Source organism: Silene latifolia, chromosome X (assembly GCF_048544455.1).
Source record: "Silene latifolia isolate original U9 population chromosome X, ASM4854445v1, whole genome shotgun sequence".
Taxonomy (NCBI): domain Eukaryota; kingdom Viridiplantae; phylum Streptophyta; class Magnoliopsida; order Caryophyllales; family Caryophyllaceae; genus Silene; species Silene latifolia.
In genome coordinates, this window is record NC_133537.1 from 333,264,374 (window position 1) to 333,277,724 (window position 13,351).

Sequence of the window (13,351 nt, forward strand, 5' to 3'; positions counted from 1 at the left end):
GTTACCTTTTGCTACATCTACTTCTAGTACCTATATGCCATTTGACATTCTTCACTGTGACTTATGGACGTCACCCGTCCTTAGTTCTAGCGGTGATAAATACTATCTTGTGATATTGGATGATTTTAGCAATTTTTTATGGACATTTCCGATTGCCACAAAGAATCAAGTTAGTTCCATATTACTTATTTTTCATAAATACATCCAAACCCAATTTGAGCGTCAAATAAAAGCAATCCAATGCGATAATGGAACGGAATTTGTTAATGGCTTATTTAAAGACTTTTGTGCGAAACATGGACTGGTTTTTCGCCTCTCCTGTCCTCACACCTCTTCTCAAAATGGAAAAGCCGAACGCAAAATCCGATCGATTAATAACATTGTCCGCACCATTTTATTTCATGCTTCAGTACCCGTCAAATTTTGGCCTCATGCTCTAGAAATGTCAACGTACCTTATGAATATACTTCCAAGCAAAGCTATCAACTACAATATTCCAGTTCAAATTCTGTACAATCGATCCCCGACATATGGTCATTTACGAGTTTTCGGCTGCCTATGCTTTCCTCTTATCCCCTCCACTACCATTCACAAATTGCAACCTCGGTCCCAACCGTGTGTATTCCTCGGCTATCCTAAGAATCACCGCGGGTACAAGTGTTTTGATATTTCGTCTAATAAAATCATTATTAGTCGCCACGTCATTTTTGATGAATTCGCTTTTCCTTTCGCCAAAATTCATCAGCCTAACACCAGCACCTACGACTTCTTAGATGACGGATTTTCTCATTATGTCTTGCGTCATAAGACCTCTACTCCGAGTCATCCTCATACCCCTACTGCCTCCCCAACACCCGTGACTTCCCCTGGCCCCCACATCAGTGACCCACCGTCTGTCCAGCCTGCCCAGCCTACGCCGCAGCCTGCCCCACAGCCTACCCCGTCATCTGATGTACCCACGTCGAGTCACCCCATTCCCACGGTCAAGGCCACAACACGGGCTGACCATGGGATTTATAAACCCAATCCCAAATATTTTAAACCTCCTAACCACAAAAATTTGAGTCACACAGTAGCTCTATCACCCATTCCCCGTAATCCCGTGTTAGCTATCCGTGACCCTAATTGGAAAATGGCTATGGATGATGAATATAATGCTCTTATTAATAATAAGACTTGGGACTTGGTTCCTCGTCCACCGAATGTTAATGTCATACGGTCGATGTGGATCTTTCGTCACAAATTTCATTCTGACGGTTCTTTTGAAAGGTATAAAGCACGTCTTGTAGGTGATGGAAAAACGCAGCAAGTCGGTATTGATTGTGGGGAGACTTTTAGCCCGGTGGTTAAGCCTTCTACTATACGCACCGTTCTTTGTTTGGCTCTTTCCAATTCATGGTCCATTAACCAACTCGATGTTAAGAATGCTTTTCTTCATGGCGCGCTTAATGAGACGGTTTATATGTATCAACCTCTTGGGTATAGGGACAAGGGTCGGCCAGACCATGTATGCCTCCTACGGAAGTCGCTTTACGGGTTGAAACAAGCTCCTCGGGCGTGGTACAAAAGATTTGCAGATTTTATCACTCCACTTGGATTTACACATAGCAAGGTTGATCATTCATTATTTATTCTTCGACAAGGTAAAGACTTGGCTTACTTATTACTTTATGTCGACGATATCATTTTGACATGCTCGACCGAAGCCCTTCGTATTTCCATTATGCGCAGTCTTCAAACTGAATTTGCCATGAAAGACCTTGGCCCTCTTAGCTACTTTCTTGGTATTTCTGTTAAGCGCTCTAAGCATGGCATGTTTTTATCTCAAACGAAATATGCAAATGAGATTATTGACCGTGCCGGAATGACTTCTTGCAAATCTGCTGCGACACCCGTGGACACTAAACCGAAGCTTAGTGCCTCATCACCGTCCGCCCCTTTTTCTGACCCGACTCTCTATAGGAGTCTTGCCGGGGCTCTTCAGTATCTCACCTTCACTCGGCCCGACATATCCTATGCGGTTCAACAAGTATGCTTGTTTATGCATAGTCCGTTGGAGGAACACATGTGTGCTTTGAAACGCATCATCCGGTACCTTCGTGGTACTGTCAACCGTGGTCTTTGGCTTCGCATATCGCGTCCTACAAAACTCACGGCATACACTGATGCGGATTGGGGTGGTTGTCCCGATACTAGACGTTCTACTTCTGGTTATTGCGTTTACCTTGGTGACAATCTTATTTCATGGTCTTCGAAACGTCAGCCTACTTTGTCTAAGTCTAGTGCCGAAGCTGAATATCGCGGCGTAGCTAATGTTGTCGCGGAGTCATGTTGGTTGCGAAATCTTTTGGTCGAATTACAGGTTCCCATGACAAAGGCTACTCTCGTTTACTGCGATAATGTGAGTGCTATTTATTTATCCGGTAATCCCGTCCAGCATCAGCGCACAAAACACATAGAGATGGATATACATTTTGTGCGTGAGAAAGTGGAGCGTGGTGAAGTACGAGTTCGACATATTCCTTCTCGCTTCCAAATTGCGGACATTTTCACGAAGGGACTTCCTCTGGTTTTATTTGATGATTTTCGGGACAGTCTCAACGTTCGGTCTCCTCCCGTTTCGACTGCGGGGGAGTGTTAGAATAATTGTAAATATATCTTATTTACTAGAATTATTTAGTGCCTAGAATAGTATATATTAGTGGCTTAACTTTAGCTAATTAGTTGCTTAATTATAGCTAACCATCTTGTATATATACTGTTGATATTCATTTATGAAAGGCATCCATTTCAATCATCTTATAGTAATCACTAACAACGATCCATATTATGACGTCTTTTGCTTTTAATGTCAATCTCTCAGGTCCAATTCCATCCACACTTGGGTGTTCCGGTGCCTTAGGAGGAGCGTCTTCAATTTCATATCTCGATCTCTCTAATAATCATCTTGAGGGTACCATTCCTGGTTCCTTAGCGAACCTCGAGTACCTTGGATACCTTAATTTGTCAAGCAACTACTTGAGTGGAGAAATCCCCTGTAAACTTGATATTAAGAAGCTTCCGTACTTTGCTAATTTCTCGAACAATTATTTATCAGGCTCAATTCCAAAACATTTGTCATATCTTGGGCCCGACTCTTTTCAAGGGAATCCTAGTTTTCGCACAGATGAGATTCAACGCTTTTGTGACAAAGACGACAAAGATAAATTCAAACTTGGATTGTATATAAGCATTGGGATTGGATTTTACACCGGATTTTGGGCATTTTGCGGCACATTGACTGTCAAAAACTCTTGGAGACATGCCTATTTCCGGTTCATTGATCACATTATAGACAACATTTATGTAATTGTTGCTGTAAATTTGGCCAGATTTCGTAGGAACTCTCAAATGTAATATGTACTTGATTGTTCTCATGTTACATTGCTAGAGTGATAGTAACTTCCGGAGTTGTATGTATCCCATGTATACAGAATTAACTTTATGTGAGATGGTCGTAGAAATTTACAAATATCGCCGAGTAGACTTAAAATCTAGAGTTTAGTGAACGAGAAGGATGTATGCATACAAAAATACTGAACTGACGAAACCTGGGCTCATCTGATAATACGGAGTATAAAATATTAAGATGACCTGCTATTGAAATGAATGTCTTGCTAACTATATAATTCAACCAATCAATTTCTATGGCAAAATGATAGACTGACAGACCTCTCACATGGAAATTCTGTCGCAAAATGATCAACATATTTGATGCTCCGAACTAATTATAATAAAACAATGTCAAAGAAGATATATGTGAATCAAAATAGCCAAGTAGAATAGAAAACTAGGACTTATTTAATTTACCGGGGATCAAGCACCGTCCCAATAAAAAGTATAGCACCCGAAACATCTTCCATGATCATAAACATAAACGGTGGTCGGCCACAAAGTTTATTGGAGGAGGCAGTGGTTATTCTTTCCTAATTTAATGACATTGATATCAAACTTTTAATAAATTTAGGGAAAAAAACGTTATTCTAATAAAAAATAAAAATCATTCTATTCCTAACTAAGATCTCTTTGAAACCACTATATAAAAAAGTTGATGTAAAATAAAAATACTTTTTTTTTTCTGCGAATAAATAAATGTGATAAAATATTTTTTTTTAAAGAAACTTTTGTTATTTGGAGAAGATCAACCTAATTAATATTGTCAAATAAATACCTTTTATTTTATTGAAATTATGATTCACCAGGCAAATCACGGGTATTATGATCTCTTTAATTAATTTTAGGTGTATTAAATAAATATTTTTCACTAATCTTTTTACATAAGGTTGAGCTCACATGCCGTATGAAGTTGGTAGACCGGTTTCACGGTCGGATGAGTGGGAACGTAAGCCAGGTCATACAGGTCGAGTAAGAATACAGAATACAGGTCGGGTCATATGGGTTACGGGTCGGGTTATGGTCAAAATACGGGTTGAACCCCTTTTTTTTACACTATTTTTAAATCAAGAAAATGTTTTTAAAAAATAAATAAAATTTATTTAATATTAATATTGTAATCATATTAAATAGCTATAGAAGTATTAATTATATTGCCACAATTATAGAAATTAAGTTGTTTTAATTATTATTTATTATTAAGTTACAAAAATTTATAATATTTTTATTTTTTATTTTTTATGTAATTAAAAGTATAAAAACTAATGTTTTATTATTATTATTTCAAATCATCTTTCAAAAATATAAAAACTAATATAGATTATTAATATTTTAATAAAATTCTTAAATCATCTTTAATCTAACAGGTCGATTCGATCGGGTTGGGTTTTGACCCTAAATTAACGGGTCATTTTGGGTTTGGATTAAACGAGTCATTTCGGGTGGGGTTTCGACCCTAAATTAACGGGTTATTTCAGGTTTGGGTTAAACGGGTCCCGTGTTGAGATTTTATGGGTCTTGACCATGGAAAAAGTAGATCGGGGATAAGGTTTATAGGTCGGGTCAGAATTTAACACCTCTGGGTGTTGGTCCTAAATTAACAAGTTGTTTTGTTGTAACTTAGTCTTGGGAAGCGTTTCAAGATTCAAGGGTTTATGACCATGAAAAATGATTTTAGGATCAGACATATTTGCAATTCTGGTCATTTGACATATCTACATAATACTATGTAGACCAATAACGTTTAATTTGTTAATAGGGACGATCAAACTTTAAATTCTACTTTTTCTAATTATTGTATAAAGTACAATATTAATTGTAAAATGTTATTCGCGTTATTTAATACTTCCTCCATTTTTTATCTTTTCATTTGCTTTATTATGGTCTCTAAAACAGATCTTTAACCATATTTTCCGACTTCTATTTGACTTTTTTTTTTCGAAAAATTATTAAACAAAAAATATTTTGATAATAAGTAAATATTTTATTTTCGACATATTGACAATTAAAATTCAGAAACTTTGGCCTTCAAAAAGCAGATGAGAAGATAAAAAAATGAAGAAAATATAAACAAATTTTAAAATAGACCGTGAATTTCACGGGTTTAAAACTAGTTAACTATATTTTAATAGAATTCTTAATTATTCTTTAACTCAACGTGTTGGCCCTACTAAAAAAAGATGATGATATTCTGGTTTCAATGACGAAGCCAAAGCCAGCCCACGGGGCCATGGACCGGGCGGAATATACACAATTAATATTACCATATACTCAGAGCCTTGATGAAGTAAGCCAAATCATTTTCTGACCGTCTAGTGTATGAACAGTGGGGGAACCTAGCCGGGGCTAGTAGGGACGGCCGTCTATACTGAACAATGAAATACTCCCTCCCATCCAAACCAAAGGTAACACTTCAATATAATACTCCTCACATATATTGGAGAAGTGTTACCTTTGGTTTGGATGAGAGGGAGTAACAATTAGCAAAGCCGTGGCTAGGCTTAGCTGCGTGGTCAGTGATTTTTTTTCCCACTTTACTTTATATTACCATATACTTTCTCCTATTCATTTTAACTCTTCTCTTTCAAAATGGCACGCAAATTAAGGGGAAAATTATTTTATTGTAAAGTATTGTGGTGGTGTAAGGTAATTGGAGAGAGAGAAGATATTATTGTGGGGTAAGATGATTAAAATAAGTATTGTTATGGGGTAAGTGTAACATTCCGTATTTGTTATGTTTAATCGATGTGTCAAAAGTGTGTGTTAACCGTGTTAGAAATGCGTGACGTCCGTAGGTACGATATACAATACCCTTTTGAGGTTTGAGTACGGGAGCGAACTTCGGGAGCGAACTTCGGGACGAAGTTCATTTTAAGGGGGGGAAGACTGTAATACCCTGTATTTTTTATATAATAAATTAAACGGATATTATTATATATTAATTATTATACATTTTATATTACTAATTAAGTCAGATTAATGGTGAGTCGATAATTACGCTAAACTATCGTAAGTTAATTGAGACGGGTTTTATATAGAATTCGGAAGGTGAACTAACCCAGTTGAGCTGGCCCAATAACTGTCCAGCCCATTAAACCCTAAAGCCCATTTAAACCCTAACCCTAACCCTAAAACAATACCCTAACCCGCCTCCCTCCTTTCTTTCTCCCTCAGCCGCCTCCCTCCTTCACCAACACCAAAACATCAGCCTCACGCATAGAGAGAGAGAGAGTGTGTGAGCAAGGTGTTGACGGCGCAGCAAGGAAGCCCTAGGGACGATTGACGCCGACCGTAGGTGGCCCTGGTGGCTGTTGTGGTGGCGGTAAAGGTAAGAGTTCAACTCCCTCCTCTGTTTTTCGCATTAGTGTCGGGTTTTTGGAGGGTGTTACGTGTCTTAGGGAGGTAGTAAGGGTGGTTGTTGATGGGGTATATGGGTAGTGGGGTGTGTGGCGAGTGAGGTGGTGGTTGTTGGGGTGGTTGTAGGTGGCTAGGATGGCAGAGGCTGGCAGTTTCGATTAAGGGGGCAAAACGGGTTTTATTTACGGTTTCAGACGGGTTTACACGACTATGTTGGGGTGGCACCACCGTGGACTCGGGGGAGGTCGAAATGGTGGTGCCACGGTGTCTGTGTTCGTGGGCTGACGGCGAGCGGGTCTGTGGTGGTTTGACAGGGGTGTGGTAATTGCTGCGGCGGTGGTAAGGGGAGGACAGGGAGTGTTTGGTGATGCGTGGTGGTGAACCAGGCCAAATGGCGGCCTGGGTTTGACTCGCCGGCGGCAGTCGACCCCAGTGGGAGTGGCCGTTGGTGGCTGGGGCAGAGTGGGTGTTTGAGCTGGCGGTTGACACGGCCTCGTGGTGGCGGGTGAGCACGTGCGAAGGCGCGGTGGTCGATGACGAGTTGTTTTTAGTTTTGAAACAGGTTTTTCATAGTTTAATCGATATAATTGTTAATTGGTCGTACTCTTAATTAATTAATTTAATTCCCGAGTTATTTAAATAATTAAAGACGGGTTTGAGTCGGGTGGTTGAGTTGTTCAATGTTTGATTCGGGTTGTTCTTAATCGCATAATTCGTTAACCCTTTAATTATCATTTGACTTTAGTTCCGAGTTATTAAAATAAAAATAATAATTAATCATAATTAATTATTCTGAGTCGGGTGTGTTAAAAGAGAAAAGTTACCATATCGGGAAAGTTTCCATTTTAAGAAATTCTACTTTAGTAACTTCCTATATTGGGAAGTTGAGTCAAAAATTAATCGGGTTATTTTAGTTACCAGTTGGGCATAAGTTTGGTGTCGGGATTGTATTTCGGGAAAGCTTCTATTTTGGGAGATGTCTATATTTAGTAGTTAGTAATTATAAATATTATAATTGTTTTAGGTGACGGATTCGTGAAGGATCGATAATCAAATTCATTGCTTTACTTTCTGGACTGCTTAACTGCTTAATTGAAATTGCTGGCACTTTGAGGTAGGGAAATACACTTGTCCTATTATCGTTGTTGAATTGTGTTGACTTGATTCGTGGTTGTTGATTTACGTTATGTTTCATATACGGGAAGGTGATTGACTGAATTGATTATATTGAGTATGATATCACAACATCGGGTAATCGGCATGATTTTATGATTTATCAGTTCATCGATTTATATATATATATATATATATTGTGTTGCATCAATTTCTTTTGAGCATTCATATGCATTGGAGTTGGAGGATGGTGTGGTAGTGACGATGTTGAGATACGATGTGAGTTGTGATAAGGCCCAGGCGGGTTCTGCAGGACTTGCCCTGGTGTCCTCAGCTGCGAGCTGGCAGATCGGCTACGGTCGATATATATAGTCTACCGGGGATCGGTATGGCTGGGTTGTTCGAGGTATGAGATATGAGATATGAGTTGAGATGGAGACGGAGGTGACGGAGGAGCATGCATATCATATTTATTGTTTCATTGTTTTCCCTACTCAACCTCGTGGTTGACCCTGTGTATTCGTGAACACCTGTGATGAACCTTTTAATGGGGAGCGAGACTTGTGAGTTTAAGAGATAGGACGGGAGCTTGATGGGCGTGAGACACTGGATCTGACGACTTAGTAGCTAGATCATCATCTAGAAGACTTTCACTTTTATTTATGTCAGTTCTTGTAATTTGAGTTGAAAAGAAGATTTGTAATAATTAAGTTAAAATATTATATAAATTGCCTTGGAGTTTAATTTGTTATTCACTACCTCGGGAAACCGAGATGGTAACAGTCCGTTTTATTTGGGAATGTCTTGACGAAGACTTCTTTTATAAACCGGGGTGTTACAAAGTGGTATCAGAGCGAACGATCCTCAGGCCTGAACCAATGAGCCCAATGAACATAGGATGTGTCTAAATAAAATGAACCCCGGGATAGAACTGTTAGGAGCACACTAAGGTAAGGTATGAGTTAGGGGCCCCCTCACACCGAACCAGTGGTCCTCTCAGTTGACCGGAAACCCCGAGTGTATATGAGAGAAAGGGTAGAAAAGTTGCTTGAGGTTGAACAGGAAATTCATATATCGTTGCCTAAGTGTTAATTGATTGATACATTGATAATTGCAGGACAACGCTACGGTAAGTAATTTGTATGAATGATGTGTTGATAGCACTACTATGACTAAGTAATATGCGGTTATGTGATCCCAAAGCCATGCTAGTATAGTATTGTGATAGTAATTAGAAACACTATTGAATTGCATGTTTTTAGTCATAGCAATCATGATTAGACGTAAGGAGTAGATCGAGATGCGAACTGATTCTATGGGGTAGATGTTACGAAGTATACAGTGTTAGATTTAAGTTACGATGGATTAGTATCGATAGTATAGTTGTAAGAATTGGGACATAGAAAATGAATGACATAGTGCTCAAACTCGTTTAGTTGATGTTACTCTTTAATTGACCTTACTGTCATTTCTTTTCTGTTTATTGCCTATGGATGGAAATTTTATGAGAGATAGTCTTGGGAGTTAGTGATCGTTTGGCGTTTGTTTCACGCTTATAGGATATACAGACTAGGAGTAATAAATATTTTAGTGAGCTGTGGTTAGGAAGTTCCTGTGCAGTAATGTTCGACCAACGATTTTGTAAAAATCCTCATTTAAATTGCATTAATAATTTTTGCATAATTCCAACTCCATCGATCAAAAGAGTCGCATATGTTTTCAAATTGATAAGCCACGAAAAATCTTGATGTCTCGATATTAAATAATAAGTTTTGCAAACTGACCCAAGTTTTGGACCAATAGCTGTCACATGTTTGTTTGGACCAACTGAGTTGTAAAATTCTTTAAAAATGGAATTCTTGTGCTTTAAACCTAATTCTTTTTCCCTGTGTTTTGAACTCACCATGTTTTATAAAAGTAATATGAATCAAGTCTTAATCAAACAGTTATTTATTCGTGATTCTTGGAAGGTACAACGTAAATCAAAACATTTAAAATGTGTGTTCTATGTTAAGTTTTCATACAGTTGTTTGATTAATTCATGAGTCTTAGTAATGTGAAATTATAATGTCCTTATACGACGATAGTAGCACGCATGTTCAGTAGTTATGTATCTTAACAAGTGATAAAATTAAAACTTAGTTGATAACCTTGTTGGCATGATAGTATGAGTAAAATTAAATAGCTTAAATTAATTTGTAATCAAGGGTGAAATATTTTATACGAGTCCAGTTGTTTGCATATTTTATATACATTTGGCATGATGTAATATCGCTGGTGTGTTCATCATATATAAAAATAAAACTATATTGTCATATCTTGGTAAAGTTGATGGCGTTAAATGATAAATTGATTGTTCTAATATACTCACATGAAGGTTTATAATAATTATGTTTAATTGTTTACACATGGATGGTAGTAATGAATGTGTCTAAATGTTCACACAGGTAGGATGTCATCTGAGTTCTAAGGTCTTTTATGTGAGTCGGTGTGCCTATAGTTATACTTATTGCTTTCATTGCATTAAATTATTCCAGTGAACCTAAACCGAGGACATGATAATAAACAGTGTTGTTATTTCTTATTGGATATGTTCGCCATTATATCGTCATAAAATGCTAAAGTGATTCTTGCAATTGTATGGGCATGATATAAAGGAAATTATTTGATGTAGCACGACATTTGGCATATCTATATTCTCGAGTCATCACTATCAATTATATTCTAATAAGGATTGTTTATGATAACTATGTTGGCAATATTATAATGGGATAACCCTTTGATGATTCACATGATACGCGTCGGTTTAAAGGATAGTCGTTAAAGTTACGTTTAATTGAGCCATGAATATAACTGAGTAAAGAAGTGCAACTAAAATCCTGATGTCGAGGTAATAGTCGTTCATTAGTAAAGATAGGACTGAAATGAATAAGATGAACCCGTAAATTACGATATATGAGTTAACACCTAAACTTGTTCGTTTGAAGGAATTGAATTAAGTCTATCCGATTTTGAGTCTCGTGGTAAGATGTAAATGAATTCTATGGACGGCTCCGTTATAAGATTTATGTTAAGAAATTTATTCACCGTCCAGTATGAAAGTAAAAGTTTTGAAAACAAAGTTAAATTTTGTCGGGTGAGTATAAAATTCGGAATGAGATTCTAGCCAGTGTCTGGTGGTATGGTTCCATGATATTTGGTAGTCTGGAGGAATGAAACTAGAATGGAGTCATAAGTAGTGGGTTAAATTAGCCATGTTGTTCGTTCATATAGCGGATTGGTGGGTTGTGGTTAGTTACGAATGTCAAAACGGGAAAGGTAATGTGGTGATTTAAGGGAGTTATGTGTTAACATGGTAAGTTGATATTAGCATAACATATAATGAATATTTGTAAAATTTGTGTAGTTAAATACATCTAATCTTTCTGTCATTGTGTTGAGTATAGTCTAAATATAATTAACACCAAGAACGAAATTTTGTGTATAATAGTCTTGTACGATAACTTTCCAATATCGTTGTTTACTCGCTTGTTTGACTCGACCAATAAGTTTGTAAAAAAATTTGCCAATCAAGGTGCTTTCGTCATTCATGAATAAATACCAAACCCTTTTGCTATGAGGATTAAAAATATTTCTAGGCTGATAAATACTGCGAACTGGTTGTCTTCATTTTTATTGGTGATTCTGTGTCTTGACCTAAATCTGTACAATTAAGTAAAGGAAAGTTAGATTGGACCTATTAGGTTATAAATTTTCATAAATCGATTTATCAAGTGTTGACCCTAATTCTTTTCTAAGGTTGATTGATCCCCTATATTTCCAAGGTATGAGATTACAATGATTGATGAAATGAATAATTACTAATGATTTTTCGGGTAACGGTAGCTTCCTTGAGAGAGCTTGCATATCGATTGTCTTTGGTAAGGATTAGTTAACTTAAGCGAGAGTTGAGAATCTTTTATCCTCTTTCAGTTGTTAGCAGTAGTTGAGAACTTTGGTAATAATAATGAAGGTTACGAGGACGTAACCATGTTTTTAGTTGGGTAGGATTGTAAAATCTTAATGTTTAATTTGCACTTGTTTGTAGATTGTAGTTTTGACCGAGTTGACGTTTCGTTGTGAGGTTACCTATGAAAGTAAGTCCTATATGTTTTGTTCCTACTTCTGTTAGTTGGTTGAGGTGGAAAAGGGGAGTATAGTTAAACTACTGGTATTGAGTTTGAATTGTGGGGCCTTTGTGCCGAGTTACATTTGCGGTCCAGTGAGACCATGGTGATTGAGTCATTTGAGTTTGAGATCGGAATTTAGATGGAAGATGACGGTGTTCTCAGATGAATATTTAGTTGTTATACATTTGGGTTCTCAAGTAGTTATTAGTTATAGTTAATTGGGGTAAGTAAAGATGAGTTAAACTTCGGGACGAAGTTTATTTTTAGGAGGGCAGAATGTAACATTCCGTATTTGTTATGTTTAATCGATGTGTCAAAAGTGTGTGTTAACCGTGTTAGAAATGCGTGACGTCCGTAGGTACGATATACAATACCCTTTTGAGGTTTGAGTACGGGAGCGAACTTCGGGAGCGAACTTCGGGACGAAGTTCATTTTAAGGGGGGGAAGACTGTAATACCCTGTATTTTTTATATAATAAATTAAACGGATATTATTATATATTAATTATTATACATTTTATATTACTAATTAAGTCAGATTAATGGTGAGTCGATAATTACGCTAAACTATCGTAAGTTAATTGAGACGGGTTTTATATAGAATTCGGAAGGTGAACTAACCCAGTTGAGCTGGCCCAATAACTGTCCAGCCCATTAAACCCTAAAGCCCATTTAAACCCTAACCCTAACCCTAAAACACTACCCTAACCCGCCTCCCTCCTTTCTTTCTCCCTCAGCCGCCTCCCTCCTTCACCAACACCAAAACATCGGCCTCACGCATAGAGAGAGAGAGAGAGTGTGAGCAAGGTGTTGACGGCGCAGCAAGGAAGCCCTAGGTGTAACGCCCCGTAAATTTCGGACCGTTAATATATTTCGAAAATAATTAATTAATCAAGTAAAATTTGACAATAATGTATTTAAAGTAAAAATAATTCAAAGAAATATAATTTTATTATATTTTGAAGAAAAGTATTTATTTTGATAGTTTTGAAATGTTTAAAAATAGTTTAAACCGTGTAAAATCTTTTATTTCGAAATAAGGGCGTATCGGGGGGAAAATGACAATTCGTTTGAACGTTGGGTAAACGAATTTGGAAATGGGTCGTATGAATACTCAATTTTATTGTAATCTCGTGTTTAAGAACTTTGGTCTTGACGGAATTTGCGTTTGACTTACGGATTTAATTATTATTGAAACAAGTCAAACCCGACTCGTAAAAATCCCGACTAACAATCCCGCACTTCCTTTTCTCCTTTCCTTCTCCCTTACACGGCTGACC